General features: G+C 33.4%; 1 protein-coding gene across 1 annotated transcript in view; it reads left to right on the forward strand.

Annotated features, from left to right (window-relative positions):
• Nucleotides 1–9974, forward strand: part of LOC108695100 (neurogenic protein big brain) — a 20578-nt gene that overhangs the window by 7878 nt on the left and 2726 nt on the right. The gene's annotated exons all lie outside the window — the stretch shown is intronic.

The raw sequence follows: 9974 nt of genomic DNA on the forward strand, positions 1-9974 counted from the left end.
GCTTCTCCAGTTATTAGAAATTATTGCAGATTATATGATTCGGAGTTACATTCGCCACAAAGAAAGTGCTTTATTTATACTCGCGAAATTGGATGCATCAGAGATTAGCTCATTGAAATGTCGAAACACGTGCGCCAGGTAAGCATGCACGATGCACAATATAAACGGGCATCTTTTCAGACGAGGTTTTTCTTCGATATTTCCAATCGATAGGTTTCCACTCTGCCGAAGGTAGACCTAGTTCCTCTGGCGGCGCCAAAACTACGCCACCAATAAAATTCGGCTTACGACTCCATAATCTTTGCAAAGCGAATCCGCTCGAATAATTTTTGTTCGAATATTCTGAGGTCGGTCGATACGACGTGTTTGAGAATATGACTCACACAGCGATAAAACCAGTGCAATCATGCAGAAAGATAAAAGTTCTCGGACCCTGCGACTGAGAAAATTCATTAGTTCCGCGAACAGAAGAAAAAATCGAAAAATGTGGAGTCTTGCGGGAAATTTCTGAATTTTTAATGATAAATTTTACGCAACGTAAAGTCGATGTGATGATTCTTAATCACATCTTGTAAAATAAAAAATAATTTTATTTTGTGTTTCAACTTCTAAAGGAATAAAATAACAGAATTAATTATGAAATATTCATTTTAAAAACTTTTTATTAACATTAAAATTGATGAGACTATTGAGAAAATTGCATTGCAGTCACATTCCTTATACAGTTATGTCTACAAATGTAACTACAGTGCAGATAGTTTTACTCGAAGAAAGAAATTTTTACCCTTTCATTCTTTTTTTCTTTTATACTTCCTTCACAATTCTTTTCCTTCCTTTAGATTTCGTTTCTTTTAGTATTGCAGTTTTCTCAGTTTCTATGAAAACTTTAAAAGAGATTCCGTTAACAATACATCATGCTATAAAGTTTGAATTATCGAGATACCTTCGCTGATCGTGATGGATAATATTATACAAAGATGACAAATCCAAGGTTTTTAATTTGTTTAAATACTTTTTAAAAAATTGAAGAGTGCCTTGCAAGGTGGTCGGAGCTAAGCCTATTTATCAAAAGGGTTCCTTACTATTACTATGAATCGAGGAAACAGCTGTGTGGTGTGGCAGGTGTGTTGTGACGTCAGGCAAGACACCCGCGGTGCGCGTGGCGAACCGGATGTCCAGGAATGAAAACAGCTTCGCCGCACGGCTTTCGTGTTCGTATAGGGGTGATGGTGTCCTTCTTAGCGATCGTCGAACCATTGCTATCGGAGATTAACAATTCTTCGAAGGATCACGCGCAATCATCCTTATTCTTTACTTCTTTTTGATCTTCATTATCCGATAAGTACATTTCCCTTTATAATTGAAACAAGTAACTATGAATCTCAACACGATCTAAATTATGTTTGAACATGGTAAAATAAACTGAAATAGAATACTTTAACTTTAAAATATGTACTTCAAAAATTTAAGTCTTAATTATTATAATTTAGTGAAATAAAAAGAATAATTACATTAGGAACTTTGGATTTTTTAAATATAAATTTAAAATTTGAGCTTTGAAATACCTCTTTTCCATAAAATGCGTTTATTATTAACTTTATTTTTAATTCTTCAAAATTGAAGTAAAAACGATTTACATGGTAGTTATTCTCTGATGATTCAATGTTGTAAAATAGCGATGTTCTCGTATTATATAGAAATGTTCTATCGCAAATCGATAGGTATTTGCATAAAGATGATAGAGAGAAGTTCATCTTTGCTTGAGGATCCTGCAATCACGAAAGCATGATTTATATAGTAAGATTTAGCTGTGACACGCAATATTCACGTCTACTCGAAGGCTCTCAGATATTGAGTTCTTAATCCGTGCTTCTCGAAAAGCTTTTCATATCAACAAAATTGATTCTCGTAAAATTCTTCTGCGATTTATAATATTTCGTTTTCAGACGAGGTTTACTTTTTGTGTTCCTATATAATTCTAGTTTTTATAAATGAATTAAATTTTTTCAAGTTTTAAGCTGGATTGTTCCAATTTCGATAAATTTTAGTTTATTCTTGCTTTTCTCTCTCTCTCTCTCTCTCTCTCTCTCTCTCTCTCTCTTGCTCTTTTTTTGTCCATTAGATAAATTACTTTATGGTTTATTCAAAAGTGGAACATCCAGCTTTTAATGTTCCTTATTAAATAAATAAAATAATGTTTTTATTAAGTTCCTTGTTAAAGAATAAATTATAATCAAAATTATGTTGCGATAATTATTACACTTGATTAGTATTATTTCGAAAGCGATATAATAAATGAACACAATAATTATATGATAAAAGATGAATTGTAATAAAACATCATCAAAATTTAAACAATGTATAGGTAATACAATTCTGAGAGCATAAATGTGATGAATTCGAATTTGTAATACACGCGATTTTTAATAATTTTGCAATGGTTAGTCCTGTTACGTGATGGACAAGAGAAATCGGCGTTTCGGATCGAAAGTACATGAAAGCCAGGTAGGTCACGTAGAATGGTCTTTCTCAGTACATAGGAATGCTTTAATACCTGAAATGGTTTTATTGAAAAACGGCATAAATGCATGATCAAGGATTCCATCCCTTTAGAACTGTTTTGGAAGAATCGAACTTTATCTTCCATTCATCGATATGTTATATTTTCGATGATACAAATGACATGTATCATATTGGTGCAGAGTTTACGGTATTATTAACTTTGAAAATAATAATGAGAATTAATTTTTATATGTCTCGTTTATACAGTTAAAATAAGCCTTTGCCTTTACTTAATATATAATCGACCTTTTTAGTTTTTGACAAACATTTTTTATTATTTCATAAGTTCTAGGAAGATATTTTCTCAAAGTTACAAGAGGAATTTGTTTCTTTATGAAAAGGTGAGCGTGAAGAGATATTTTATACTTTCGAGTATGTGTTAACGTTTCCAGACTAAACAAGAACGTGAGTTTTTGCCGCGCTTGAAGAAATAAGTCTCAGCGTGAGAACTACTAGATTTGATAAAAGTTAGTGTTGCTCTTTTAGGAAATTCATTTTTACATATTATTTTATTAGACATTAATTTCTATTTTATATATTATTATATATACATTATAAATTGTAATTTATTATACTTTAATCATTTTCTTTTATTTTTAACATACTTACATATAAATATTATACATTGAACAAAAATACTAATTTTTAATAAATATGTATTTTAATAATTCTAAATAAATATTTACTTAAAACTATTTAAAGAAATATGTATTAAAGTTTAGTAAACTTTTTTAGTGTATACATTTATAATATTAATTATATAATATCGTTAGATGCGGTCGTTTTGATTATTCGAATGTGAACATATGTGTCAAATAATGTGAAGCTGTCAGATCAAAAAACCGTAAACTCTATTGTAAGATCCGTCAACATCGGCAGATCTCGTAAATAGAAAGAAAGAACTTCCACTATTAGGCAAGCCTGTTTGAGTTAAGTTGAACGAAGTAGTAGGATGCCAACAGATGGTCGCAACCACGTGTTCGTTTTCAACAACCTCCTTTCTATTTCTTCCCTGCGGAACGGTAGATTGGATACACGCGTGCATTTTGTACTTCAAAATTAGCTTCGTGACACGACCGAAATTTTATGCATTATTTTAAGAAATCACATGTCGACGAGGATTTATTATGGCGCTAATCTCATGTCATTTAAAAATTAAATAAATTTTTCGAAACCAAAGTAATTTGAGATATATAAAATAAAAATTAATTGGAAAGTATAATTTATATAATTATAAAATATTTTATTAACCAATTTACGACAAATATAATAAAATGGCTGTTGGCATTAAACTCATACATATCTAATAATTTTAACATTTATTTCCATCAAATATATCTACAATACATTAAAGTAAATCAGATTAAAATATTTAAAAAATATTTAGAAAAAAGAAATATTTTAACATATTATCTAGCCTCTGATATATATATTTAAATATTTCTTTTTCAACATTTGAATAATATAATTTTGGAAGAAAGAGTAATAGATAATTAGAACAGATTAATTAATTTATTTAATCACGAGTATTTTGATCCGTATTTTCGAAAGATGCATATCGTCAGATCGAATTACAGCTCGTGCCGAAATTAATATCGCGCGTGACATGGTTTGCAGAACACGAGGAACATTACGTGGGCTGATCGTGAATTTCCGTTCCTTTTCTTTTTTTTTTTTCTTAATCCTACCGGTGTTATATATCCTTAAGCATGTCCGGCATAGATAGACGTCTTCGGAGGCCCGGAGACGTAGAACATCTGCCGCGTCGTCGGACCCCTCCGACTATGCCCCCCGATGAAGGAGAATCATTTATGGGGCTCTAAAACTCCTTTGTGACGGCGACTTACGCTGTACGGCGCCCAAAAAGGACCACGGAGGATTCCTTTTGTGCAACATGTGGCCGGCACGTGTATCCTCATGTATGAAGACGCAGCTTAGGCGATTTATACAGGATTTATATGGAGGAGAACGCGCGATTTACTCTCGCTCTAGGGCAGCTGCGTAGTCCTTGGCATACCTAAAAGATCAATAGAATTCTTACATCGTTTCTACATACGGGTTCAGATTCTTTCTAAATTCCTAGATCATGGTCTATCACAATATCTATCGAAAATACAAAAGCGAAGTTTAAAATAATGCGACTGAAACATAAATTTATAGTGTTATTTGAGTATCTGTTTCAAATAATATTTTATAGTGTATTTTAAAACAATATTATACAGTTTGAGAAATATATTAATTATTCTCTTTTAATTCTATCCAGAAGATTTGCAATCGAATTTATTTTGAAAGTTATTTTGAAGGAAATCATTTGGATTATTATTTAAGAGGCTTAGCAAATGACTATACTGCCCTTGCAGTGCGTTTCCATCCAGTCGTCTTGAAAAGGGATACCAATTATCCCTTGACCCTACTATTTCCGCTGTATTACTATCTCGCAATTTACTACGTCGCTTTGTCTGAGATTTCGTTTAATCTATGCAACTTCCTTTCCTTCGTTTCGCATATTAAAAATGTCTTCGCTTTGCAATTTAACCTACAATCGATGACTTAATTATCGTAATATTATTATGACATTAAGATTCTGAAGAAGATTGTTGAAATGAATGAAAAAATATAGAAAGAAAATGTATTATTATCATTACCGTGTTTCATTTTTGTCAAGAAATGCATCTCTTTATTACTTTACGTTCAGAAACTAAGAAAGAGTTATGAATTGTTGTATAAGGATAATAACGCGACGGATTGCACGTTTCAATGACAGCCGAAGTAAATTATGTGTCATCACAATTCGCTTCGAGAGAAAAAAATTAATGGGCACGTTGTGCGTAGGTGAATTCGGTATTTTAATCGTATACAGCTTCCTGTCTTCTTTCAATCATAAACAATACGAGAGGGCGGAATTGTAGGGCGACCTGTTTCTCCGATATACTTCGTTCTCTTTTATAGGAATTCCTGTGCTTTGTTACGACGCGGCGTACACACCTCGGACAAGAAACCGCATCAGATACGAAAGATGAAACTCGAAATCATCGGGCCGCGTACCCGGTTCTGGCGGCGACACGCCAGTTTCTTGAAAGTGAGAAAGGAGAACGTAAAAGTAGGTGGATGCATTGGACGCAAGAAAACCCATAGCGCGGCGAGCTATTGTAATGAGGGGACACGCAGAAGACTCGAATGATGATGGTGAACTTGGCGTACAACACGCCGGAGGAATTATAATAATAACCACGCCGTGTAATAATTTCAGCATTTTGACATTTATACATTGCTCCCACGGTTATTCGATACGGGTCCGGTTCCCATTGGAGACATTTTCTACGTTCTTTCATCTTAAAACACATTTATCTCGAGAAAAAAGCGGTATCCTATGATCACTCGTTGATATTCTATATCTAGTTTATCTAGTATGCAGTTCACTATACATTATTGAATAAAATATCTATCAATCTTTATAATATACTGAGACACTGAATATTCACATTCAAATTAGTTTTATTTGAATCAAGCTTTCTATATATTTCAAAAAAGAGAAGTTTTTGTTAAGAAATTTATTTATTACTTCACTATAATATTTTTTAATATAATTATTTAGATACTTTTATACTTAGAAGGAGTGTAATATTTATAAGATTTAAAACTTTTAAATCTTATTCTAACTTTTTAAAATCAAAACTGTATTTTCTCTCTAAATTAAAATATTACGTTGTGATAAATTAATTAAAATTATAAGCTCGATATACAACTTTAATTTAGTTAATAATGAAATCAAATCCATCGTCATCTCTCCTTCGTCGCCCAGTAATGACTTTACGGTTCATCTACGTTCTAATTTCATGGTTTGACCATGCTAACCTCAGCATCTGAACTTTCCCAAGACTTTATAATGGTATCGAAGCGAACGCATCATCTCTCAGACCCTCTGAGCTTTCGTCGTTTATCGCGTTCGTCACATGTGCGATATTCCTCATACAAGGGGATTCTGAAGCGGTTTGGAGTGTCCAGAATTCGGTGCAGTGGAAGGCAATCCAGGACAGAGGGAGTTGATCACGTCTCGACAAGGTTCGAGAAGGGGATCCGTGGTCCAGCACGCAGAAGGGGGTATCAATAGCTCGTTAATCACAACGGAGGGTGGGTTCGGAGTGATACATATCCTGCCCCTGTCCATCCTCCCATCCCCGTTGAATTGAAATTTATTTAAAACGGGCGCACCGACGTACGTACCCTGGGGGTTTGCGCCGAGGCGTCTCTCTCATCCCTCGCGTGTGAATCGCGAAAACGGTGCACAGGTTGCATCGGGCACTGGCTGCGGCTCTCGAGTCAAGTGCACGCAAGATTAAACCTTCCACCATCATGTCTCGCCTGGATGACCACGCGCTTTTCATCACGCACGACGATCCCGCCTGAGAACGCACCCGCCTCCCGGGTCGAAACCTCGTCGAATTTCTCCCATGAAACTACTCTTTGCATGCATTCGACTCGCCTTTCATACGAGATCGCCGTTCTCGCGAAAGCTAGTAGCTAGCGACAATAAACGTATTATATGCAAAGTAATTCAGAGGACGTCTAAATATATATCATTTTATTGTATTACTCGATTCGGATAAATTCAGCAAAATTTTAAATACAAAGCTTGATAATTTCAAAATAAAAACATCATTCTGGCTCTACTTTTATCAATAATATATGATATAAAATATGATGCCAATTGTATCAAAACTTAATGCTTGTTTCCAATGTAGATAAATTTGAATTTCTATTCAATTTACTTTTCTTTTTTTAATTTTAAGAATTAGAAAAAAATAAAAAAGTTGAACCGAGATTAAAGACGATCTACATCGCTTGAAATAGGCACAAGTATTTCATTAATTATCTAACTTATAATATTTACATACAATAAAAAATATAGAAGATAGATTTCAGTTTCATTTAGTTTAAAAATTGTATTTAAAAAGCTTAAAAAGATTTTAGCTTGAGTTAGTAAGCTGCATTATTTATCGACAAAATGACGTCAGCTTGCTATCTACTATGAATAGGAAATAGTTTTGAAATAATAAAGTCCGGAATCAAATTCGAAAATGCATGAAGAAATGCAGAATTAAATAAGTCGTGATAAATAGACGTAAAAAACTTCTCGCCTACGCTATAATGAATATAGTATATAAAGGGAAATAATAATAGAAGATATTCAGATTTTTAACAATAAAGGCTTCGCATTCAATTTATCTTCAGTTGATAATTGTTGGAAAAATCGATTTTTAAAGAACCGTGAATAAACTGCTATAAAATATTATACATTACATATATCAGGCCTGTCCAATTTGAGTTCCGGAGCCAAAATCATCGACACAAAAAAGATTCAATGTAAGTAAGATTTCATGGTCTGTAAAGTGTTGATAAGCGTCATTCAAACGCGTATCAACGCGTATCAACACTTTACAATCTCCATATTGATTTTTTTGCGTCAATGGTTTTGTATTTTAGTTCTGAAGTTTTTTGGACAGGTCTGCATTATATTATACACATTCATTAGAATATCCACAGAGCTTTTCAACAGAATCATCTCTGGCAAAGTCACACAAAGAAAAATAAATACGTCGTTATCGTTCTCGTGCATTCGCACGTTGATTGCGTAACGTATCCACGTGGGAAACGCATATTGCCGGACGATTTTTTCGCAAAAGAAGTAAAAATCCGCTTATCACGCGAGGGCACGCGTGTAAATACAAAAATGCTGCCCTTCTTTTCTCCCTTATCCGATCGGGGACTCTCGTCGGCTGTCGCAGTTGATCCCAATTGTGCGGTCATGATCTGCATTTCTGATTTCATCAATTCGCTCTCTTGTGACACGTTCGGAGAGAAAAGAGAGGACGGGAAGGGGAGTGAGTACTGTCATTTGTATCGCAACCGCGACTTCGAGACGGGGTGTTTCGAGTCTGGATGAGGAGGAAGAATAGGAGCGAGGGGCGGTGAATTGTAACTCGAGCCCAGTATTTAGCGGTAGGATTAATCGCGATCGTGCGAGCAGACAACCGGACAAAGTTGCGAGGGGCGAGAACCGGTGTACTTTTGCACAGGTGTATTCCTGTAAAAATTTCATGAGTAGATATTATTACGGACGAATTTATCTTATTTAGCGTCTCTGATATGCATTTGAAGAACGTCGATTTCAATTTTAAGAACAGAAAAAATTAATTAATTCTAAATTAATCTAATTGATTGTAAATTGAATTAAAAAAAAACTCATCAAAACTTAAATCATAATTAAAATATTGCTCGACAAAAAGAGAAAAAATGTTTTCATAAAAAAAATTTTATTACGATATTAAATACATAATTAGTTTAGAGTAAGAGAGAGAAAAAGCTCAGCTAATAATTTCTTCGAAGTAAAATTACTTTCATATCTTATTTGTGCACAAACTAAACCCCTACGAATTGAGGCAAAAAAGATGATAGAAGATGATGCAAGAAATATGATTATGGTAATATTATTGAAATTTAAATGCTGTATTTCAGAAATCTTGGCGGAACCAAGTCATTTCATAGTCCATGCATGTATAAATAGCACGAATGAAAGCTCGTTATGAAAAGGCAGAACTAAAGGAAATATTCATCAAATAAATAAACGTAAAAAGATTAAAATAATAAAAAATATTATAATATTTGTGTAATATTTAACCTATAAAAATTGACACATTTTTGTACCTTTTCCATTCAACAATTTAAAATTTACTTTTTTTTTAATTTGAGAAAATTAATAACGAGAGACACTTAAAGTTATATAAAATATTAAGATTGAATTAATTTTTTCAAGTTATTGAAAAAAGCTGTTACAGCTATGGCCTATAAAAACATTTAATTATATTATATATGTTTGCACTTGATATACATTTATTTCCTTATTTTGACAAACAAACTCAAATTTAGGAGTGTGTGTGAAGTGCAACCGCATGAGCACTCATGGGATATGATTTGGAGGTCATATCTCTGCGACCCCATATGATTATATGAACTGAGAAAATCAAGAGAATTTTATGCAAGGGAAATGTCATGAAAGGAAACATCGGGGTCACATTTAAGGGCTCGAGGATGCACTAGCTAATATAAACATTACACCGTTGGGACCCACTTACCGCAGGGGGTTTTTATGCGGGGTGCATGTCTCATAGCAAGCTTCAATAGGAAAATCATCGTACATCATATCTCGATGGCGATATAATTTCCACATACTGACACTACTGCCATATAGAAGACCATATGTGATCATTTTTGGCGAGCGACAATTTTCTTTTTTTGAAGAAACGAATAAAAAAAGAATTTTTTTATCACGATTATCTTGCAAAAATTACAATAATATAAGTATATAACTTCTGATAATGTCCTCAATAATATTATACATACATATATATATA

The sequence above is a fragment of the Atta colombica genome, unplaced genomic scaffold (assembly GCF_001594045.1).
Source record: "Atta colombica isolate Treedump-2 unplaced genomic scaffold, Acol1.0 scaffold126, whole genome shotgun sequence".
NCBI classification, from domain to species: Eukaryota; Metazoa; Arthropoda; class Insecta; order Hymenoptera; family Formicidae; genus Atta; species Atta colombica.